Raw genomic sequence first — 25571 nt, 5'->3', positions numbered from 1 at the left:
ATTGTCCAATAAAAAAGTGATCAGAGAATATGAGAAATCCATTTTCAAAAGAACTATAAAACATCAACAACCACATGAGAAAAATTACAAATCACTATAATAAAACTGCATATTAAAATCACTGTTAAGTTTCACCTCAAATCCCATCAAAGTTGAAAACACATTAAAGAGATATTGGAGGGGCTGGACACAAACACACTTGCTAATGTATAACTGGTCGAATTATAAATTGATTCAATTGTTGTGGAAAACTATTTGGACTTATGAGTAAAGGGTCCAAACTATTCATAAGGATTGACCCATCAATCCTTTATTGGGCATTGAGGACGATGACAGAAAGATCATGTATAATAAAATATTCATAGCAGTAATTTGGAGATACCACAAGATTAAATAGAACAATTGTAGGATTAACTATATAAATTGTTTTTAGCAATTACTCAAATGACATAACATTTGAAAAGCATTTGGAACAGTGCCTGGCACAAAGTAGGCAATATGTAAATACAAATTCCCTATCCTTTTCTCTAAATTAATGATATAAGTGCATTATTATACTATTGAAAATGCTGAATATGAGGAATCTGATGAAACATGGAAACAAATGCATGAACTGATACAAAGAGAAGCAGAAAAAACATGAACAAACCTGTATAATAAAATAAGGTATCACAAAATTCTTAGTACAGTTTTAATCTAAATATTACACCAAGCGTTTTGGGACAAATTGAATTAGGGAAAACAATACTAAAAGGTACCTGAAATCATATCAAATACAAAAATATACCTTTACTGAAAATACATAATGAAAAATAAAAACATTCATTTCAGTATCTACAGATGGAGAAGGTTGCATTTGGTAACAGATGTGGTCGGTCATTGAGCCAATTAGTTTAGATGCCTTTTCCCCCTTTTTTGCAAGGGAAGGCTCACAGAGGATGATAAAGTTAATAAGCAAATGGTGCTATAAAGAAAAAAATCTATCAATTAAATGTTTTTTATTAAGTTAATCACATGGGATGAAAAATTATGGCACAATTATAATCACCACCTATCGAAGTTCTCACAAAGATAAAATCACAGGCCTAAATAATTGTCTAAGTAGGAGGGATGATGAACCAATGGTGGTTTAGAAATATATCAACCATCTAGTGGTTACATCAACGCATCAATAAAGGAAGATTCCAGATTAGCTTTTGAAATAAAAGTTAATTTAGCCCAAAGACACCATGCAGTGTTCATAACTAGGAAGAAAAATCAATGAAAAATTCAGTTTTGACAATGGATCGTTTCATTCAAGAGATAAATAATGAACAGTTAGAAAGTTTATTCCAGAGTAGACAAAATCAGACAAATCTCCAAACAAAGAACTTAAGCTTTTTACCTCTCTGTGTACTTTCTTTATCTGGTTGTGGCATTATTATGATCCAAGAGTACCACAAAATCAAACCACCAGAAGACATCTGAAGTGTAACAGAATTAGGAACCCTTTCTATTTCATCTGGGAAAGGGAATAATGAAATAAGAGGGAACAATAATTAAAAAGGAAGTAGAGAGTGATTTTCAAAGCAGAAACTATAAGTCAAGTTGAATTCCTGTTCAAGGAAGGACTAGTATCAAAATCTCCAAGTTCAATATGAAATGCCACAATGAATGATTAAATAAAAAATAAAAAAACACACAAAGGGTCCCCAAGACTATTTTTTCCCTTCCTAGTTCTGTTGTGTCATTGGCAAGGTGAAAGAAAAAGGATGGGAGAGAAAGCTAAGAAACATAATTTTTAAGATTACCTCTAAACATAAAGCTAGTTGCTGATACTTTAAATCTGAGATTCTGGTCCTTTGACCAATTTGTAGACATCCTACTGGAGGGACTGAAACATACTGATCATATTAATCAATCATGAGACAAAAGGAAGTGGCTGATAAATGGAGAAATGATTCACATGTTTTCATTACAGCAAAAAAATCAAAGATTTACTTTTAATTATGTGTTCAAAAGTAAAAAAGAAATTGTATTCTATTAGTGCAACATCTGGTTATCTCCTATTGAGGTGCTCATGTTAACCATTTGCCAAAAGACTACCACAGAAATAATTATAGCTCAACTACCAGCATACATTGCTTGAGGAGAAAGTGGATACATTCAATGAATAACTTTATTAGAGATTTGCCAGATTTAATAAATAGAGTTTGAGGGGTGGTAACTACAATAAAAATGGGGATGGGGAGGATGATAAAAAGATATTATAGAATGCATTGCTTAAAAGCATGAAACTGGAAGACCAAAAGCTTACAGACTACAGAAACCTCAGGCCTGATCATCATTAATACATTTTTTTAGAAAAGAATTGGCAGACAGTAGACACAACGAGCACCAATTAACATAATAAAAAATGGACTGATTATATTTTAACAGACAGGAAACAACTTGTTACTGATCACGGAGTCTTTCCCAAATCACCTCCCTCTGTAAAGTAACTTGTTAGATCAAGGATAAAAAAATATTTTTTTAAATGAAGAAAGAATTGAAATGAGAAAAATGCAATTAAAATTATGATTTCATCTATCTTTAAAAGCTGTTGATACCAAAAGATGGGAAACAGAGGGTAGAACAGGTATCAGCAAGATTATAACTGTTTCCTAAAGAAGTTGTTAATTGCTACAATGAGGAAAACAGAAGAGATTAGACACCACATCAGTCGGTGAATATTTTATCTTCACACAGGGAAGACATATGATAGCCAAGGGCAAGTCTGTTTTAAGATATATATTCATTTAGAAAATTCTACAGATTGTGAAGAGATCATGGAAAATTATCAGCATTGCAGCTATATATAACAAATAAGCATGGATGAGAAAAGCACGTTTAAAGAAAACAGAGTGAGAGACCTAGCTAAGCAGTCATCTTAACACATTGAGAGGATAACTTGAAATGAGGATCCCCAAACTGATGCAAAATGAAAAAAAAATTGAATTTAAAAAGTAAACTTCCAAAATAAATGACAGTGAAATAACTGCACTTCACTTCTAACATCTGAGTTCCCCATGATGCTTAAGGATATAGAGACAAGGTTAAATAAAAAAAATGGGGAAAGCTGCTGGTCTAAGCCAATTATCTACAAAGGATATCCCTGCTGAAGGTAACACAGTTCTGAGGACAATGAGAGTTTGAATCTTTAAGTATTTTAAAGAGAGAAATTTGTCAAGGGTGTGTGTAAGGAAATGCATTCTTACAAATGAAAAGGAATCAAGAATAACCTAAAAAACACGAAGCAAATATTTCTAGTCTTCTATATCTAAAAATTTTGGGTGAGAATAATCCACACACTATCAAGAATATCCTTGATGAAAGTATGCAAAGGAAAAAAAGACTCTTATTTAACTATATGACTATGCAAGTCACTTAAATTCTCTCAGCCTGTTTCCTCTTCTGTAGATTGGGATAGTATTTAGTGCTTATGACATAGAGTTCTTGTGAGTGATCAAATTAATTAATAGATCTGAAGCACTTTGCAAATATTAAAGAACTATATGATTACTGTTATTATTATTAATTCACATAATAATTTTGGTCAACCTATTCAAACATGAAAAAAGTATGAAAAATTCCAATTGTCCAGATAATGGAAAGCTATTGAATAGACTATCCATAAAGCTGGTCTATCAGAATTTATTTCTTGGAAATGGCAAGGAAGGAAATGGCAAGCCACTTCAGTATCTTTGTCAGGGAAACCCTATGGACAATGTTAAAAGTATAAAAGAGATGACACCAGATGGTGAGCCCATTAGTATTAAAATGTCCAAAATACTACTGAGGAAGAGCAGAGAAGGAATGAAGTGGTTAGAGAGAAGCTAGAAGAGAGCTCAGCTGTAGATTTGTCTGATGATAAAAAGAAATTCCAATGCTGCAAATATCAGTGTTTCATAAGAACCTGGAGTATAAACTCTATGAACCAAGGTTAACTGGATATGGTCATATCCATATCCATAAGGGGATGGAAAGATTAAACCACAATGTCTTGGGTGTCGGTGAATTTAAATCGATGGGAATGGGTGAATTTAATTCAGATGATCATTACCTATTCTACTGTGGGCAAGAATCCCTTAGAAGGAGTGGAGTGGCCCTCATAATCAAGAAAAAAGGTGAGAAAAACAGTACTGGGGTATAATCTCCAAAATTACATAATGATATCTGTTCAAATCCAAGGCAAACCATTTGACATCACAGTAACAGAAGTTGGATTGCCAATCACTGATGCTGAAGAGGCTCAATTCTATGAGGACCTTCAACAAGTAGAAATAACACCAAAAAAAAGATGTCACATTCATCACAGGGTATTGGAATACTAAAATAGAAAATCAAAAGATAATTGGAATAACAGGCAAGTTAGACCTAGAAGCAGGGCAGAGACTAAGAGAATTTGTCATGATAACTCACAGATCATACAAATATTCTTTTTCAACAACTCAGAAGGTGACTCTACACATGGACATCTCCAGATGGCCAATAACAAAATTAAATTAAATTAATATGTGTATGTGTATATTTCTATATCTATATCTACATGCATATTTTTATACACATGCATACATACATCCTTGCAGCCAAAGGTGCACAACTTTTTTTACAGTTAAAACAAAATCTGGGCCTTAATGCAGAATTTCAGAAAATAACAAGACAGAAAGTTTTTTTTTTCCTTAAAAGAGGAATGAAAAGAAATAGAAGTACACAATAGAATGAGAAATACACAAGATTTTTTTGAAGAGAATTAGAAAAAAGGGAAACTTTTTATAAATAAAATTTATAAATTTATAAAAAAATTTATAAATAAAAACTTAAATGAAGTAGAAGAAGAACAGGTAGCAAGAATATATAGAAGAACTATACAAGAAAGCTCATAACATTACTGATAATCATGGTGGTGTGGTTACTGATCTAGTCAGACATCCTGGACAACGAAGTCAAGTGGGAATTAGGAAACATTACTAATATTAAGGCTAGTAAAAGTGATGGAATTCTAGTTGAGCAATTTAAAATCCTAAAAGCTGATGCTGTTAAAGTACTGTTCTCAATATCCCAGAATATTTGGAAAACTCAATAGTTACCACAGGACAGGATAAGACCAATTTATATCCTAGTCCTAAAGGACAATGCTAAAGAATGCTTAAATGATTGAATAATTGTGCTCATTTCAAAAACTAGAAAAATTATGCTTAAGATTCTGCAAACTAGTTTTCAGCAATATGTAAACTGAGAAATATCAGGAATTTAGGTTGGTTTTTGAGGAGGTCTAGAGACAAAATTGCAGCATCCATTGGATTATGAAGAAAGCAAGTGAGTTGCAAAAGAATATTTACTTCTATTTCATTGACTAAAGTAAAACCTTTGACTTTGTGTATCAAAACAAAATGTGGCAAGTCCTCAAAGAAAAGGGAGTACCAAAACATCTTATTTGTCTAATGAGGAACCTGTATTTGGGTCAAAAATCAATCAATAGTTAAAGCACAACATGGAACAATTGATTGGTTTAAAATTAGGAAAGCAATATAACAAGGTTGCATATCGTCACCTTATTTATTTAGCTTAAATGAAGAGTAAATTATGTGAAATGTCAGGATGAATGAATCAAAAGCCTACATTGAGATTTCTGGGAGAAATATCAAAATCTTAATTATGTATACAATATCAATATGATGGAAGAAAGAGAAGAATAATCAAGAAGTCTCTTGATAGAAATGAAAGAGGAGAATATAAAAGCTGACTTGAAACTTTACTTTAAAACAAATAAACTTACAGAAAACTAAGATCATGGTACCTATTCCTATCACTTCCTGGGAAATGGAGGTTGAAGAAATGGAAGTAGTGTCAGATTTTATATCCTTGGCTCAAAGATCACTGAAGAGAGCAACTGCAGCCATGAAATTTATAGTGTTTGTTCCAAAGAAGAAAAGTTATGACAAATATGGACAGCATACTAAAAAGCAGAGACATCAACAAAGGTCCGTATAGTCAAAGCTATGTTTTTTCCAGTAATGATATATGGGTGTGAGAGTTGGACTATAAAGAAAGTTGAGTATCACAGAATTGACACTTTAGAATTATGGTGCTAGAGAAGACTTTTGAGTCTTGGTCAACAAAGAGATCAAGTCAGTCAATATTTAAAGAATATATTTCATACTGTTCATTGGAGGGACAAATACTAAAACTGAAGCTTAAATACTTTGGCACATCACTGGAAAGCAAGACTAATTGGAAAAGACCCTGATGTTGAATAAGAATTGAAGGCAATAAGAGGAGATGGAAAAGGATGATACGGATAGATAGTGTATTGGAAACAATGAAATGAGCTTAGACAGGTTTTAGGAGATGAGTCTAGCATGCTGTAGTCCTTGGGGTCATGATGAGTTGGACTTGACTGACTGAATGAATAATTAGACAATACAAATGGACACTGAGACACATGCAGAACTGAGTAGACTGGATCGTCTTGGGGAAATTTCATTTCTTTTAATGACATCAAATGTCTCATTGGAACCACAGACAGTTTTTAACCCACCAGTAATCCTCTGGTGATATTATATAATTGAGAATTATGGAACTAAGAAAATAATTAGCAAAAACTTACTTAGCATTTAATATTTGTGAGATAATATGGTATTCTGAGCATATAAATGTGGAAGTGCAAGATCCTCTGACTTCAAGGAACTCACAATCTGTCCAATTAGAATTATTGTATGAATATGTAGACACATATACAATATATTCCAAAATATATTCTACGTGACTTTTTCAAAGGGAGAGGTAGAATATTTGGAGGAGAGGGAACAGTTAAGAAAGATCTCATGTAGAAGTTGGCATGAAATTGAGTCTTGTACAGAGACCACGGATTCTAAGAGGTGAATTAAGGAGAGAATAGATTCTAGGCACGGAAAACAACCATTTCAAAGGCACTGAGTTGTGTGACCTTGGGTAGTCACATTAACTTTCCTAGACCTCAGTTTCCTCATTGGAAAGTGAGTGGGTTAGACTAAATGGCCTCTCAGATCCTTTCCAGCTCTAAATCTGGCATCCTACAATCAAATTCTAAAATAGCCTCTGATATTTTCATTTGTAAATCAATAAATCTATAAATTGATTTAAGTAATTCCATCATTTTTATTATATTGTCAAGGCCCAGTCGTGAAAAATGGATATCTCTCCAATTACTGAAGTCTTTATTTCCATTAAGAGTGCTTTGGAATTTTACCAAGTGTGTCTTGGGAGACTGAATTCCTGATTCTTGACATATGTTGGACTTGTTTTGAATGAAATTTCTCTTCATGTTTTTCCTATTGAATTTTGTTGGGATTGTATTGATTTCTGAATTTACAGTATAAGAATAAAGTGTCTCCCATTTATATATGGGAGATTATTCCTTGGAACATAAAATAACAGAAACAACCCTGTTTGATGACCTTTTTTCAATCTTTATATTTAAAATTGTTTTCATGTTTATATGATTCATTTTCTTTCCCTCCCCTGTAAAGTCCCCCCTCCCGGAACCGACAAGCAATTTCTCTGGGTTGTACAAATGTCACTTGCTATTCATTTTTGCTCTAGAGCGATTTTTTAAAGCCTAAACCCCAAATTATACAGCTATATATATATATATGTATATATATATATACATGTGATAAGTGATGTCCTATGTTTTGCTTTTGCATTTCTACTCCCACAGTTCTTTCCCTCAATGTGGATGGCATTCTTTCCCCTAAGTCCTTCAGGAGTATCATGGCTTGTTTCATTGCTACTAGTAGCAAAGAACATTGGATTTTTCCACAATGTTTTACTTTCTGTGTACAATGTTCTTCTGGTTCTGCTCATTTCATTCTGCATCAGTTTCTGAGAGTAAAAATAATTTCAATCAACCAGTAAATGAGAATATATTAGTTGTCTACTCTATTCTAGGCACTGTGCTAAAGCATATTCACCATAAAGATGTAGCCTCAGTAAAGGTATATATACCACTAACTGAGGTCAGTGCCATAGAAGGATTCCTTTTAATGGAGGGTTTCTCCAGATACTCCAGTTTGTGGATGAAATTGAGCTCAATAAGTCAAGCTACAAGACAGGACAGAACCTTCTGGAAGAGAGAAGTTATTGATAAATAGGAATACAGCCCATCCTCCCCATTCCCCACCAAAAAAGAATAGGATGGATGCATGAAGAATATCTATTACCAGGATTTGAACTTGCATTTGAATAGACATGATAAAAATTTATCTAGCAATGTCTGGACTAGAGAGGACAGATTAAAGAGTGTGTGGAGGTCCAAGGGGTTTCTGTTTATATTCCATGTATTCCAGAGTATCAGTAAACTTGGAAAGGAAAGGAAGAAAAATTACATATGCATAAACACACACATCTGAATTTGTATACATATATTTCTATCTATCTATTTATATTTTTTCTTTCCCTTCCAAGAACACAGACTCTCTACAATCTATCCAGGGATCCCTTCAGTTTCTGTACACCTTTTGATTTATCCTGTCTATTGCATACGCACACACATATTTTCCTCTAACTTCTGGTTGAAATTTAACATTTTCTAGTGAATTATAGCCAGCTATATGTTGTAATGTAGTCCACTAAACCTGGACTCAGGAAAACCTGAATTGAAATCTTGTCTAAGATTATTAGCAGTGTGACTCTTTTCTATTTTCTTAACCACTGCCTTTCTCAGTTTCCTCATCTGTAAATTGGGGGAAACAAAGAACCTATCTCTTAGGATTAGTGTATAAACAGAATGAGATTTTTAAAGTGCTTTTCAAATCTTAGGAAATGTGCTATATGAATTCTATAAAATCCTTAAAATAATTCCTTTTTATTATATTTAAAACATTATTTTGAGGAAGGGTCCATAGTGTTTATTGGAATTCCAAAAAGATCAATGACACAAAATAGTTAAGTCCTGCTATAGATCAACAATGAGATGGACTGGGAGTTGAAAAGGAAGAGAGAAAGTAATAGAGGGAGGCAGAATGCTTTAAAGAAATTGCAAATCACTCTTCCTGATCCAAATTTCCCATGAAAGAAAGACATATCTTTGGAATCCTGGCATTTTGCTGGTGTGCTAGAAGTTAGCAAGATGGGCAGAGCCACTGCCTCTGAAAATCTAAAGATGATTATCACAGAGAGGGCAAAATGGAGAGGCACATGGTGGATGTGAGGAAGTTGCAACATTTTACTAGAGAACTCTGAAAGACAGAATTCACAGTTGCCATCCAAGTTATATATAACAGGAGAAAAAATGGGCTTGATCACATGTCTATAATAAGAAATTATTGGTGACCAAACACAATTCTTCCTTACCACCTTTGTGATGCTAAAAATGAATAGTTCAGAGACTTTGGTGAAAACATAGAAAAAAAAAAGTCACTGAATGTTCAGTTAAAATCTCCATCACAAGATGAAAGTCCTCAAATGAGATCACCGATCCATTTGATTATTAAATATGATGTTTTTACATTTTATTTTGTATGTTGATACTTCATTGAAGGTACTAATTGTCAAATTAATTTCCTTATTCCTTTTAAGGGAAATAGTATAGAAAAACATGTTATAATCAACCAATAGGTAAATTTTGCTTTCTTTCTGCCATTCTTTCTTTACTAATTCATTTCCCTCATCTTCTATGAGAAAGAGGACATCCTTATTTCCATTTTTATACAATGTAAAAGCCTTAGTCTTTTTCCATTGCAAAGAATGCTAATTTGGGTTTTATAAATACACTTTAAATCTTACTTACAATGTATACATCTAAAAATAGAACATGTGTATTTCTATGTCTATTGAGGTAATAAGCTTTGTGGATTTTTTCTTACCTATGTGGTTAATTAAGAGTCTAATGATCCATCATCTTTGGATCACTGTATAATTCTGAAGAACTTGTAGGATCTAAGGCAAGTGATCTTGGGCAGGAACATGAATTTATTCAAAAGGTGTGAATTCAGAGAGTGGTGATCATGTTCTTTCCTTCAACCTGCAGTGAGGAGGAGGCGGGGGTTGAAAAAGTGACTGCTCCTTTTAACTGTCTCCCTACCTTCACTTGTTCCTTATTTCCTCTACCAATCACATGTACATTAACTGAGAGAATATTCCCCCTTGTTTTCTACTACATACGCAGATCAGAGTTCAGATAAAGGGTAATTCTATTTTTTCTTCCTTTCATCAGCTCCCTGCTTTATTCAGCATGACAGTATCTATTTTACTTGAAATACAAGTGACAGTCATTATTTACTTAATGATCTGCATTGAATGACAATCATCAAATGTTGTTAAATTATACAGTGGTTGGATTCCAAACACAGAAATAATGGAAGTTTCATGCTTATCAAAGAAGTAAATCTCTCAAAATTAAAGTTTGTTACTGTTTTTATCATCATACTCTTTTCTTGTAGCATGATTTCACTTTTCTCCATAGATATCCTCTCAATACAATTCATTAGGTTGTGGACTTACAAGAAATTTCTCATAGGAATCATATTAGTCATTCATTCAGTAAGCTAGCCTTTATTTAAAAAGTTCCTACTATGTGCCAGTCTATGTACATGAAAACACAAAGGATATAAAGAGAGCTGCCCTATTCCTCAAACCCACCCTAAAAAAACAGTCCCTAATTTCAAGGAGCACACAGTTTAATAGGGGAGATATCATGAATATACAGGATAAGTTGAGGATAGTCACAAAGTGAAGGCAAGAAGATTAAGGATGCCTGGGAAAGTCTTCTTAGAGAAGGGGAAACTTCAGCTGAGACTTGAAGAAAGCCAGGGAAGCTAGGAACCAAGAGATAAAGAAGGAGAGTATTTGGAATTATTAATTAAAAATTAATTAAATTAATCTATAATGTCGAAATTGGAGCATGAGGAACAATAAGGGTGCCAGCACTAGTGCATCACCAAAGCTTTACAAACCCTAGCAGTAACCTACCCCTGCAAACCAGAGTAACAACCGCCATGGGCAAACCAGGATGCTCTACTTGAGGCAGCTAGATAAGTGAGGCAAGTGAGGACAATGGGAATCATAGGCAGAGAGTAAGGTATCCATTCTTTTAACTTCATCATGGACACCCTAGGTAAACTTGTAAATTGTTTTCATCAGTTGGCACATAGATGACTAGTTTTTGTTGTATTCTTAGTTGGATTTAATTTTAATAATAATCAAAGACTAAGTTTCTGAGTAAAAGCCAATCAATATTGATGGAGTTTGCTGATGAATAATTCATTATAGCAATGAAATAAAAAGTTAAGTCCAAAATGCTTGTAATATTCACCTCGCAGGACTATTAGAACAATTAAATAAAAAAATGTTTTTTAAAAAGTTTTATAGAAATGTTATTAGCTAATTTATACCAATGACTTTTAAGTTCTATTTGGAGAGATGTTTGGTAAAGGGGTTGAGATTTCTCTTCTCCAACTCACGTTAGTATGAATTCCAGCATCTGTGTGAATGGGGGAGGCTGAAAGAAAAAGGCAGATTATTTTTCTCTTGTGGGAAGCACTGTGATTGTTCTCCTTTCTCAAACTGGCAACACAGTTAATATCCCATTACCTTTATTTTTGTTTTAGCGATCACATTCCAGGCACTTATCATATGACAAGCTCAAATTTACTGGTCACCATTAACCTCAGATATATTTCTGTGTTGCCTTTTTCTACATTTCTTCCATCCATTAAGCAGGAATTGATGAGCAGTGACTTGAATAAAGTGGTCGAGTCATTGTTCCAGAAAATTCCACACTGAATGCCTATGTTTTGGAAATAAGCACTTAGTCATGAATGGGGAGAATGGTACAAAGGATGTATTCAGCAGAATATAATCCTAAAGTGGACTGGAATTAAATGTAGAGCACGTGTCCAAGCAAATAACATCACCCAGTGCTATCCTGCAATTTGTTAGGAAAGTTAGCAAATATTTCAGCCCCAATATTTACCAAAAAAAGTCAAAACAAACTGGAAAAGGAGAAAAAAAATCTTGTTAGGAAGTCATAAATGGTTAGGCTCCTCTATTCGCTGACAGCTTGGATTGATAATTCTGCCGCCCAGTTTCATCCTTGAAATTCATATATATTTATTTATATGTACAAAATTCACTTGCCATAGACACCATCTGTCAGATGAACGAGGATGAAATCTGATGAAGATGCTCTTGAGAGATTAAAGAAATATTATTTTTCCCAAGGGATATTTTTGACAACTTCAAAGCACTATCAAGTGCAATGAAAGAAATGGTTATTATTATGAGAGAATACAAGCAGTATTTGTTTTTAGTAGAGAATATTTACTCTACCCCTCCCTCTGTATTTGTGAAATGAATGTTGAATTTTATTTTGCTGGAGTCACTGATGAAGTTAGTGTCTCTTTTGTGACAAAAAAATGAAATTTGGGTATCAGTATTATGTGTAAGTGTCTGTTTATTATTTACCTGTTATTAGAAATCTACTATGTAGGGGGCAGCTGAGTAGCACAGTGGAGTGAGAGTCAGGCCTAGAGACCGGAGGTCCTAAGTTCAAATCCATCCTCAGACACTTCCCAGCTGTGTGACCCTGGGCAAGTCACTTGACCTATCTGCACACACTGTTTTACTGAGATGTTGGAAACTGTACATGTTATAGCTTCTTGAAGGTATAAATGAGAGTTTGGTGAAAGGAAGACACCAAAGATGAATGAATAGCCCTAAAAGCCTTCCTACCAGAGTTGCTAGTCCTCCCTCAAACCACATACATCCCACTGCAGTTAATTGAGTAGGGGATGGGCAATAACACGGCTAGACCTATACTTTAGGAAAATAATTTTGACAGCTAAGTAGAATATAGGTTGGAGTGTAGAGAAGTTTGAGTCCTGGAGATCAATTAGAAGAGTAGTGCAAATGAGAGGTGATGAGGAATAAGGCTTTTAGTTTTTAGGTAAAAAACCTTACATTTAGGAGGAATAGTTTTGAAGGTAGAAGTAAAAAGATTTGATAACTATTTGGTTATGTGAGATTAATATGAGTGAGGAATGGAAGTTGACACCAAGTTTGGTAGTATGGGTCCCTGAAAGAATAATGATGTTCTATGAAGTAAAAGAAAAAAATCACAAACATGGGTTTTTTTAAACAATGAATTGGGTTTTGTGCATGTTGTGTTTTCAATACCTCTGTCATATGCAGTTTGAGTTATTCAAATGTCAGTTTATGATGTGGGTCTGGAGTTCAGGAAATAGACTGTTTGTATATATACCTTTGGGTACCATCTGCATGAAGATGATAATTGATCAGAGATGAATATATTCCCAAGTGAGACAGTGTATAAGGAGAAGCTGGAAGATGGGATAGGATATACTCTTGGGAGAGAGAAACTTACAACTAGAATCACGCCTGGAATAAAGTTAATGGAAATAAATACAGAATTAGAACTTTCCAAGTAGGGTTCCATTTTCATTGGAAGAGGGAATTTCCTTACTGAGATTTCTCAATGTTAATAAATTGCAAATGTAGTTTTAAAAAAATAGATATTATATTAGTTGTAATTTATTTCTGCCAAATAATTTATCTGACTTGTCCTATCAGTGTCCTAGCATCTCAGGAATAACAGGGACTCAGAGACCATCACATTCAATCTTTACTAGAACAAGTATTTCCTTCTATAGCATTCCTGAAAATTATTCATTAAGTTTAGCTTGATGATGTCTCATAAAGGAAAGACCATGATTTCCCCAGGATCATTTTCTTTAGGTCATAAAATAAGATAGTATCTGTGATTAAAGTTCTAGGCCTACCTTAAGCCATTACTCTATCCAAACCAAACCCTAATCCCTGATCCTTTAATGAAATTTTTCTTAGGGAGAGAAAAGTCCTCAGGGATTATGACTGAGCGAGGCTAAACATTTAACCAGTGGCCTTAGGTTACTGTACATATGCCTTTTTTATTTTACTATATGCCTTTTTATTTATTTTTATTTTTTATATATAACCCAATGTGTACATAACAATAATATATGATTTGTTACAATTAGGCAATGCATTAAAATGCTTAAGAGAAATAAATTCTCACATTAGTTATATCCAAAAATCTACTTCTCATTTTTTCTCCCTCCTGCACCTCCCTTTTCCCAAGACAGCAGGTAATATAATGTAGGCTGCACACACACATATATAGATATAAAATCATATAATGCATATTTCCCTATTCATTGTGTTGTGAAACAAGATGCATATTGCTTACATTAGAGAAAAATTCATGGAAGAAATAAAATGAACAATTGTATATTTCAATCTGCATTTGGACTGCCTCAGAACTAAAGGGATGTCCATCCATTGGAGAATGACAGAAAAATATATGTTTATAATGGAATATCATTGTATCATAATATATGACAAACAAGAAGATAACAATGAAAACCTTGGAAAGACTTAAATGAAGTGATGCAAAATGAAGTGAACAAAATCAGGAGAATGTTGTACGCAGTAACAACAATAATATATGATGATCAATTGTGAATGACTTAACCATTATCAACAAGGCAAGGGTCCAATCAAATCTGAGGGACTCATGATGAAAAAGGATATCCATCTGCTTTTAAAGAAAGGGAAAAATTCACAGTCACCCACTCATCTTAGCAACTTTCCCTAGTAGCTTCAGTATGTAGCATAGTTAAGGATTGGGATGTTTCCTTTCTGCTTTGGCAGCTGAGAAAAGGGTGAGATGATTAGCTTCTACTTCTTATATGTACTGACTGTGTAATCCTGGTCAGATAAGTTGACATCTCTTGCTCTAGGCAACATTCTAAGGCTATAAATTGCGGAGCGGATGTCGACCTAGGTTAAGTCACTTGAGAGTTTGCTCTAAAATGAAATCAAAGTTCCAGTTCCCATTCCTAAGGACATCCTTGATGAGAGCATAAAAAAAATAATGAAACAAACTTTTTTTTCTACCTTTGGATTGGAATTCTTTTAAGTAGAGAATAGGCTGACAGACTCTAACCCACCAGATACATTCCTCTCTGATGAATGGCATCAAATTAAAAAAATAAAGAACTCTGATTATAAAACATTGAAACTTTTTTTTCCTTATCACTTAGTTTTCTAAATATCTCTCTCTTTAATGTTTAGAAAATATAATAACAAAGAAAATAAAATTAAGAAATGGAAGAAAAAGAAATCAGCAAAAATAGCCAATATGTCAAAAAAATAGTATGTGCAATGTTCCACCCTCAGATCCTTCACCTTGGAAGAGAAAAAAAGAGACACATTTCTCTAAATTTTCTTTGTTGCCAAGTTTGGTCATTATCACCACATTAGATTTCTTCAATTTGTTGGTCTTCTTTCCATTTACATTGTTGCAGTCATTGGTTATGCTCCCCCACCTTCTTGGTTCTACTGATTTCACTTTGCATCATTGCATAAATATCTTTTCTTGATTTTTTGAGTTATTCATATTCATGTCTACTAGGAAATGATACTATTTCATTATATTCAAGGGCCACATTGTATTTAGGTATTTTCCATCTGATGGGAATCTATTTGCAAACTCAGGTGTTCTAGAAAACTTTTTGATAAATGTTTTAGATTACATTTTTGTTTGTTTTTAAGGAATAGACCTAATAAGTAATTGGCTCAAATCCTCTTCTCTTTTCAGGGAGTAACTTATCATCCTCACTTAAAAACAAGTAACTAGTTGATTGTAAAAAATGGAAGGGAAAGATGCTATAGCTAACATTGCATTTAACTAATTTCGAAAGCCTGGAGAATTTCTGTTTGTTGTTTCATAGAACTCGGTGTTCTCTCTTTCTTTATTGAGTTATCCTGTATCTCTGATCATGCAGACCCTGCTATAATTGATACATTAGAAATGCCTATGTGGAACACTCACAGTGATTTCCATCCAACTTAGTAACATCATATGAGGTGAGTAAAATTTATTTTATCTAATTTTTGTTGTAATTTGGTCACTGTTGTTCTCTGAGTGTGCATAACAATAGGAAGGTTAAAGATTTGGGGACCCCTTCCTTGAGAGAATGTAGCCATTTAGCAATTGTAACTGCATTAGTAATGGGTGACTTATACTTTCAAATTTGTAATATCAAAATTTCTATGCATCAGTGAATCTTTTTCTTTCTGCTGAATTAAAAATGCTTGGCAAAAATCCAGTTGGGAACTTGACTGATGACTTGCTTTCAGCACTTTGAAGTTGGTAGCCCCTCTCCCCCAGGACATATGTAAGTGTGTTTCTGTAGAAATTCTGTAATGAGATATCTTTTTTTTATAAATTGTTAGAGTAAAAAAAATATCATAGCCTTCTGGTGCTAAAAGAAAACATCAGGCAGGCTGCCAATGCCATATCAGTCACACAACTTCAAGATATTCACCCACACAGTCAATTTATAATCCATTATTTTTTGCAATCACGTTGTTGAGATTTTAGAGCTGAATATATGATGTATTCTTCATGTAGAAAGAGAAATGTTCTTGGGCTTTTGTACCCAGAACGGCGAAGGGCCTTTTCATCTTCCCATCTGAGGAACAATTCAAAGAGTTAAGGATGATTTGTCTCAGGAGAGAAAACTTGGTGAGAGTTGGGGTGGCATGTGAGAGCTGTCTGCAAGCGTTTGAAGGACCCACATATGGATGAGGGATTAGGCTTGATCTGCTTGGCCCCAGATGATAAGAAAGGAACAATGAGTGGGTATCACAAAGTAGATTTAGGCTTGTTATAATTTGAACAAGACAAAACAAAATGAAACTAACTTCCTATGCTTGTAAATTATGCTCTCATCTATACTTCTTAGAATCCCTAGGCTTCTTCAAAAAATGAGATCAGATATCACCTTAGACAGAAAATCATTTATGACTCCCTTTCTGCCTCCTAGATGCTACTGCTTTTCCCCTCAAAATTAGTTCGTATTTATTTTGTGCAGATCGAATAGTCAATATTTGTTTATAATCAATTTATATTCAATATTTCTATGTATTCAATATTCAATATATGTAAGTACTCAATTCAAATGTCAACATGTATATATGAACACATATGTGCAGATAGTACATAAACTCCTTAAAAGCCAGAGCATCTCATTTTTATTTTTGTATCCCCAGCACATGGTGCAGAGCCTAGCACATAGCTGGGCCTTAATAAATGCTTGCTGATTGATTAGAACAGGTTCTCTTGACTTGTAATGCATTCTTTCTCTCTGAAGGTCTTCAGATAAAAGTTTGGCATGCATATAGGTTTAATATAAAAGTGATTCTTCTTCAGGCAAGACTCAGACTAGAATGTATTTGAAGTCCCTTCAAATAAATTCTGTTCAATTGAATGACCATGGACTCAGCTGCTAGGATATAACAAAGTGTTAGACATAGGGACATGAAGACAAAAATGAAACATTCCCATTCCTCAAGTACTTCTAATGCTAACCTTCTGGGGATCTATGAAATCATGGATGCTGATAATGTTTCAGACTTGTTCTGTGTTGGGCAGACCATCTCACACATATCTTCATTTCTTAACTATAAAATGGAACTAATGCTTACTTAGTTAAAAGGGGCACAGTGTAGATTTCTCATGAAAAGGTCTCAAAGAAGAAAAGTGTAATATAAAATTGCTAACCCTCTAAACAAAATGAAAAACGAGAACAAAGTGTGGGGTTCCCCAAAAATGCTACATAAGAATATGTAACTTTATCAATATTAGAGAATTAGTATTGGGTTCTCCAAAGAAACTGAGGTCCAAACAACATTCTCCTGGAAAGTCTGATTATAAATGCAGTTTTGGAATGAATTTTTCTTTAAAAAATATATCATGTTTCAGGAAGAGATTTCACATGTATACACTTGAATATAACAAAAGAGGTACAAAAGAAAGTTTAGGTGAACAGCTACATCATTGCTCAAGGAAGGACTTAAGTATCTTTTCTCTCCTGGTCATTGGTTCCCTTCATTTTAAGGACATTTGTGATTAGCACTTCGGTTCCAGTTAATGTTAGTTAATTTTATAATGAAGTACTTAATTTGAACATATATCAGAATAAAGTAAAACTTTTCCCTCAACACTTCAAGGCCATAATCTCACCTATCTCCCTTCTTTTCAATGAGGAAGAATATGGGGAATTAGACAAATGATTTAATTCAGTACCTAGATATAACATTAGTTACAACCAAATTCATATCCAGAAGTAACATGACTTTGTGGTGAGGATTTCTGCTGAGCAAGGGTTCAAAAAATTAATTCTGAAAAATAAGTCTTTATTCCTAAAGGTAATGATCCTGTGCTAACTATAAAAGCTAGATTGGATTCCAATTCCTGGGTTTCTGTGACTTGCTCTTCTGAACTTTGGATCTACCAAAGTTGGAGACTTCAGTCCCTTCACATAGAATGGACAGAACAAAAATAAAAGCCAAGTTTAGCCTCCTCTTATCATACAATTTCCCACCAGATGCCATGAGAAGATTCACTGAGTTAAACCAAAAGAATGAAGAAGCAACGAGACAATGCCAGAATGTCAAAGAGTTGGTCCTTCACACATAGTTGACTAGAACCATGTACAGAAGGTTTATACACGTGTGCTCAATGGTCTTTCTGAGGTCCTTTCCTTTCAAATCATCATTAATCTCATTGAAGCAATCTTCTTATCATCCTGAGGTTGTGTCAGCTGAGCAAGATGACTCCCCATTATTGCTCTCCCAATTAGAAAAATTGCCATCTTCCACAAATGAGAAGGGGTATATTTTGAAGACAATGGTCCAAGACCTCTGTCCAGAATAGCTGTTTGGGTTCTATGGAGAAGCCTGAGAGTTATCCTTTCACCTGGTTCCCTAGTGTTATAGAGGAATGCCAACAGTCAATGTGGCACAATTTTGATACAGTTCAATACGTTTGGAAGAAAACCATCATTATGTCTCAGTACATAGGTTTTTAGATTCAAAAGGAAAGTAGTATATCACAAAGTTTGTAATAGAGCACTGCATTTAGTACTCAACAAATGCCTGTCTTCTCTTAAATATATATATAAATTATATATATATATATATATATATATATGTGTGTGTGTATATAGTTCTAATTACATGTAAAACCAATTTTTAACATTTAAGTTTTAGTTCTAAATTCTCTTCCTCTATTTCCTCTCCCCTTTCCTGAGCAGCAAGAAATTTCATATAGGTTTTATATGTGCAGTTATGCAAAACATATTTCCATATTAGTCATATTGTGAAAGAAAACAGACAAAAAAAACAAGAAAAAAGTTTTAAAATAGTAGACTTCAATCTGCATTCAGACACTATCAGTTCTTTCTCTGGAGGTAGAGAGCAGATTGACCTTCTTCAAACCAAAGACAAATAAAAAAGAAAGAGCAGAAAAAAGGCTTCTAAAAATAGAAAGAAACCTAGTGCCTTTAGAGCTTCCTAGATTATGTCGAGTTCTACCCTATTAGGAATTGAGAACTGAGGTTGATTGGAAGTCAAGTCTCACACTGAGGTTAAAAAAAACAAAGTTATTTGGATCACTCTCTGTCCCAGTGTTTTGGGATACTTCTCTCTCTCTTTGTTCTACTAGACTACCTTCTCCCCTATCCCAAATTCACAGAGTAGTATAGTCACCGAGTTTTATTCTTAAGGAACAAAGAAAACAAGATTTGCTTTTTCTATGAAAAACCAAGTTCCTATTCAAATTTCAGATCATATGAGATTCTTCACACAGTGGCAAAGGATCTGAGATAAACTAGAATGTTTATCTTTTTACCTGTCCTTTAGTGGGAAACCAAACATCCTAAGTGAAAACTCTTCTGTGATTCCCTCAGTTTTAGATTAAACCATCCAAATGCCATCTAGACAAAATTTTCTGTGTCCTTTGGACACAGGACATACCAAAATGTCTCTGAGAATCGCAGTATAATAGACCATCTCATGGGTCTTTATTCCAAGGACATCTCAAAATTTCTACCTGGAACTGCTAGGAAAATCCAAATGGGATTAAAAATTCAATTTACAAGACAAATAAATTGAGCTAGCAAGTACAGCAAAAAAGGTTAGATAGACTCAAAAGTCTTTCGAGAAAAAAAGACACTATTCGTTAAGGTTGATTTCTTTATATTTTTAGGAATACAGGCAAACTTTACCCTATCACCTTATAAGCCATATGAATGAAGATAAGCAATCTAGGCCTGCTTAAATGTGCATATTAAATATATATACATATATATATATATATTTTTTCCTCAACTAAATACTAGAATCCCAGTGGCACAGATTCCACATTTCTCATGTTTAACCCAGTATCAATAAAAATAGATTAATAAATCAAGGACTTGTATTCAAACATTCAGTGAATCACCAAATGCCAGCACTTATAAAATCATTTCCAAAGAAATTAATTATTGATGGAACACATACCAGAAAACCAATTGTACAATTTCAGTCTAAAAAAATCATTTTTTATCCCTCAATTTCTCTAGGATCTTTCAAAGTAGGGCAGCCAAAAAATGAAAGTTCAAGGTATAGAATATCTCCAGGGTTCCCTCAAATGATAAGGGCACAGTTTTATCCCAGACAAGTCCTCATACTTGGTACATGGAAGTTACCTAGTATCCACCACAGGGAAAGGGTATATCATTTGAGTAAGCTAATAGAATCTGGCACATGTATCAGAACTGTGTTATGCTTTCCTATTTTTGTTTCCTTAAAATCAGTATTCATTGAATGTCCAGTCTATGCCTTTCTTGGTAAAGGGCTAAAAGTTTTGATATCCACCCAAGAGAAAATTGATTGGGGAGTCTGTTCCCGATTCTCATAATCATTACATTCCCCATTTGACCACAGATTCATTTTATAGATATTCTTTCTTTATTGGTATGCACTTTTTCACTGCCACCTCTTTCTACCACCAAAGTAAAATGTATAATTTTTGAGAACAAGGAATAAATATAAATATAGACAGACAGATAGATAGATATTTTTATATCTGTAGCACCTAATATAGTACTAGGCACATAGTAAGATCTTTAGTAAATTATTGTTGAATGGATGGATGGATGGATGGATGGATGGATGGATGCAGTGAAAAGTACTGCATATGGCATCAGGAAGTTTGAAATTTTAATCCTCACTCAGACATTTACCTGCTTTGTAATCCTGAGTAAGTTTGTTACTCTATTTGCCTGTTTTCTCATTTATAAAATGAGGATGATAATAACACCTGCCTTCCAGAGCTTCTGTGACATAAAATAGTGATTTTTAAGCACTTTACAAAACTTAATTATATATAAATATTATTTTTTATTATTGCAATGAATAAGCTATAACCTATAGTATAGTATGATAGATAGAAACTGAAAACAGAACCTGAAAATATTGATATGTGTTATTTCCTGAGACTTAGCAGTTATATTAACTTGAATAAGTCTGTGCTTCAGTTTCTTTGTCCCTAAAACTTTAGGGCTGAATTGAATATTCTCTGAGATTCCATCTGCTTCTAAACCCAGTGAATTACTTAATCAACAATCTTATTAAGCACCTCCTATGTGTCAGGAATGACACTAAGTGATGGGAAAAACAAAGATAAATATGAAACAGTACCCTCAAGAATCTCACTCTCTATTTGAGGAGCCACCATTTAGATTGATCTTGTTGATTTCCCTTGAATCTTGCTTCCTTTCTCTCTAAATTGTACACTGATGCTTCATAGGGCAGTCATAGTGAACCAGTTTGTGAAAACTGAACTAATATACAAAGGAAAGTTAGGATTTAATTATGTATCTCAAAAGTCAATAAGGACAGGATGGAGAAATATGGGCCAGAAGAACTTGGTAGAAAAACCAATTTAGAAGTGGAAGAATTAGACCATTAAAAACCTATGGGACGGGGCAGCTGGGTAGCTCAGTGGAGTGAGAGTCAGGCCTAGAGACAGGAGGTCCTAGGTTCAAACCCGGCCTCAGCCACTTCCCAGCTGTGTGACCCTGGGCAAGTCACTTGACCCTCATTGCCCACCCTTACCAATCTTCCACCTATGAGACAATACACCAAAGTACAAGGGTTAAAAAAAAAAAACCTATGGGACCTTCCTGGGTCATGAGATTTAAACTCTTCAGGTCTTAATTTTCTCAGTTCTAAAATATGGCATAATAAATGTGCTTACCAATTCCCATAGTTCTGGGCATCAAAATAGATCATGGAAATAAAAGTTCTTGGTAAGTTAAGTATTATTTGTGGTAGTGCAGGCTACCAAAGAGCCCTACCTGGAGGAAATTTTTCATCCCTCATCATATTTCTTAACTGTGTACACATGGATCCAGATAAGGACAAGGGAACAGAACATTCAAGAGTACAGAATGAAATAATAACTACATGCCTCCAGGAAAAGGATGGGGCTTAATTAATATAATGGGCTGTGATGGAGGTATCAGTGAATGAAAACCAGAGCTTTTTTAGGTTTAAAAAAGCTACTTAGATGTGTCTTTGAAAAGTCTCTCCACTTATATTGTCCTTTACCCTTTTGATGACAAAAGAGGGAATAGTCTGGGACTAACATTATGGCATAATTGGCAAAATGGAAATTGATTGATTTCTCATCTTCTAGGAGATGACTATTTGGGGGAATGAGGAAAAGACTTAAAAACATGCTGAGTCACTAAACTGGTCATTATAAAATTCTTAAGACAACATTTAATTCAGGACATAATGTCAATTGGGTTGGGATAAGTATTTCATTTGGGAGGAAAACATAGAGAATAATAGTTTATCTTTTAAAAAAAGAAAAAGTTATGGGTGGAATAGAAAATCTTGTCATTGGGAACAGAATATTGTATGCCTGGGAGTAGGTTGAGACTCAGGATATTTCTATGCTTACTATATAGGCTTTTATAATTTAATTAACAAGAGGAAAATATTTATTTCACTCTACTTATCTGTAAGGTTGTGAGGGTGGGCCACTAGAATTCTTCTTTGAGATCTGAAAGAGAAATAAAATTATGAGTAGAAAAGTAGATGTTAAATCAGGGTTTTAGGGCTATAACAGAAAACAGTAAACTACCCTGAAAAAGAAAATGCAGTTTTTAAACAAGCAGATGAAGGATATATGCCACTATAAAGCTATACCAAGAACAAGAGTTAAATAAGAATGGAAATGCTATAGTTAGGATATGCCACTTCAATAGAGTAGATCTGCTTTTTAAAACCAAGCCCAAGTCAATAAAGAAGAATGCTACCATCTCAAAGAGGAATAGAAGAAACTATCTGGTTTTGGTCAGGAATTGTTATCAAAGCACTGGAGCCTTATCAGATATTTATGAACCAGAGTTCCTGCTGAATTTGGTTGAACAGAGAGGGAAGACTAGGATACTCAGGCTCCTTAGATATAAAGTACAATCTAAGGAGACTGACACCTGGAAGAAGATAAGTAGATTGCTTCTCGTTTGTGTTCTATTTACTTCTTCTGTATGCATCATATTTCTAAGAGAAAGGCTCCTAGAGAGCAGGGGTTTTTTAAAGATTGTTCTTTGTGAGGTTTTTTTTGTTTGTTTTTTTGTTTTCTTTTAGAAGAAGCAGACTCCTTACATCATACTTTATTTTTTACTTTATATTAACACTTTTTTGTACAATACCTAGCACCTAGTAGTTGATAATAAATACTTGTTGATTGATTGGTTATGGGAGGCTGAATTATAATGTTCTTCAAGGCATGCAGGTATTACTTCACTAAATTCCTCCTTATTCTTCCTTAGAGGCTAGAATATCAAGTTGGATGACAGCTGCAGGACTGTTATACTTTGTCCATTGATCAAAACAACATCCTTCAGCTTTTTTATCTTATGAACTCTACCTCTTCCCAGTTCAATTTTTAATCCCAACCAAAACAGTGCTTCCATGATCTCAATAATGTGGGCTTTAGAGATCGTTATCCATCTTCCACTCCTAATACTCTGTGTCCTCCACAGAGGTTCTAATCTACTTGCTGGAGGCCTTTCAAAATTCCACAAGTATCTGTGTAGGACCTGGGCTGTCCATACTCTCACATTTACTATGTGACAGACACATCCTTTTCTAATCATTTCCTGGATGACATATTTTATGTTACCTCTTGCATACAAATTATGATCAATATGTTGCAGCCTATTTATTCCCACCATATGTCAGCTCTCTATTGGCCTTTGGGTCACTTGCAATTTTCATTCTCAGAGACTGTAGTATTCTATGAAATGCAGCCATATGGCATCATGAAGTTACTATTGCTATTAAGAACGTGTGTGTGTGTGTGTATGTGTGAGAGAGACAGAGAGAGAGACAGAGAGAGAGACAGAGAGAGACAGAGAGAGAAACAGAGACAGAGAGAGAGACAGACAGACAGAGACAGTAAGAAACAGACAAAAAGCTAGACACAAAGAGATAGATTCAGAGATTGAATAGATGGAGATTTGGGGAAGGATTGCACAATTCATGAAATGTGATCGTATTGGGGGGCAGCTAAGTGGCTCAATGATTTGAGAGCCAAGGCTAGAGATGGGAGATGCTGGGTTCAAATATGGCCTCAGATGCTTTCTCCCAGTGTGATCTTGAACAAGTGTTTAACCGCTATCACCCAGTCTTTATTGCTTTTGTCTTAAAACTGATATGCGTGATTGATTCTAAGACAGAAGGTAAGAGTATATAATCTTATTTGCCTTTTCCACCTATTCCTTTGACTATTATATAAAAAATATGCAAACTCAATGGGTTTCCCATCCAACTCTATATGAAGGTATACCCAAAAGAACTTCTTCATTTGCTAGTTTCCTACCATGTGGAGTTTTAGAATGATCTTTTTGAATGGTCATGGGTCTCATTGAAAAGTTTCTGAAGTATTTAAAATTTTGGTGCATCTAGAATGATGTCATCAGAAAATAAGAGAATCTGGAGGATCTCAACAATTATAAAAAAGGCTTTCTTTTTCCTGGACCTAAAATAAAGTGTTGTTAGTTACTGCAATTACCTTTAGCAAGTATATATTACCTTGTATGATATTAATAATTACAGAATTGTTGTCACTTCCCTCACCCTCTCCACCCTAGTACTTTTTTCACCAAGGGATTGTAAAAATGAATAAATAAATAAATGATTTCAGGAAATGCCATTTGGAGTAGGAATTTTGTGGTTTCATTTTGTTCTATTGAATCAAATGTTTTAAAAAACAACACACAAACTTTATTTTGGGGTAAAGCATTGCATAATGTCCGTTATTATTGTTTGGAAAATCTTCCAAAATGAGGAGGCTTTAAAGAATGGCTATATCATATTTAGATCTAGGAGAAGGATATAGCCTGGGCAGCAATATGGAGTCAGGAGTGAGTATAACACATGGCAGGTTATGTAAAAAGAAAGATCTGACTTCAAATGTGTTAGATAATTGTGGGGAAGAATTAAATTTCAGGCATTGGTTAGTTAAGATCATTTTAACAGTATGGACTATAGACACTGAAATAGGATGTGAATGTTCACACCAGAATGGTTGGCACTTACTTCTAAATTATGCTCAGTTCATATTTATACTTTGTTATTCACTCCCAATCTTATCTCACTCTTTTCCC

This window comes from Gracilinanus agilis, chromosome 6, assembly GCF_016433145.1.
Source record: "Gracilinanus agilis isolate LMUSP501 chromosome 6, AgileGrace, whole genome shotgun sequence".
Taxonomy (NCBI): domain Eukaryota; kingdom Metazoa; phylum Chordata; class Mammalia; order Didelphimorphia; family Didelphidae; genus Gracilinanus; species Gracilinanus agilis.
This window is presented reverse-complemented; position numbering follows the sequence as displayed.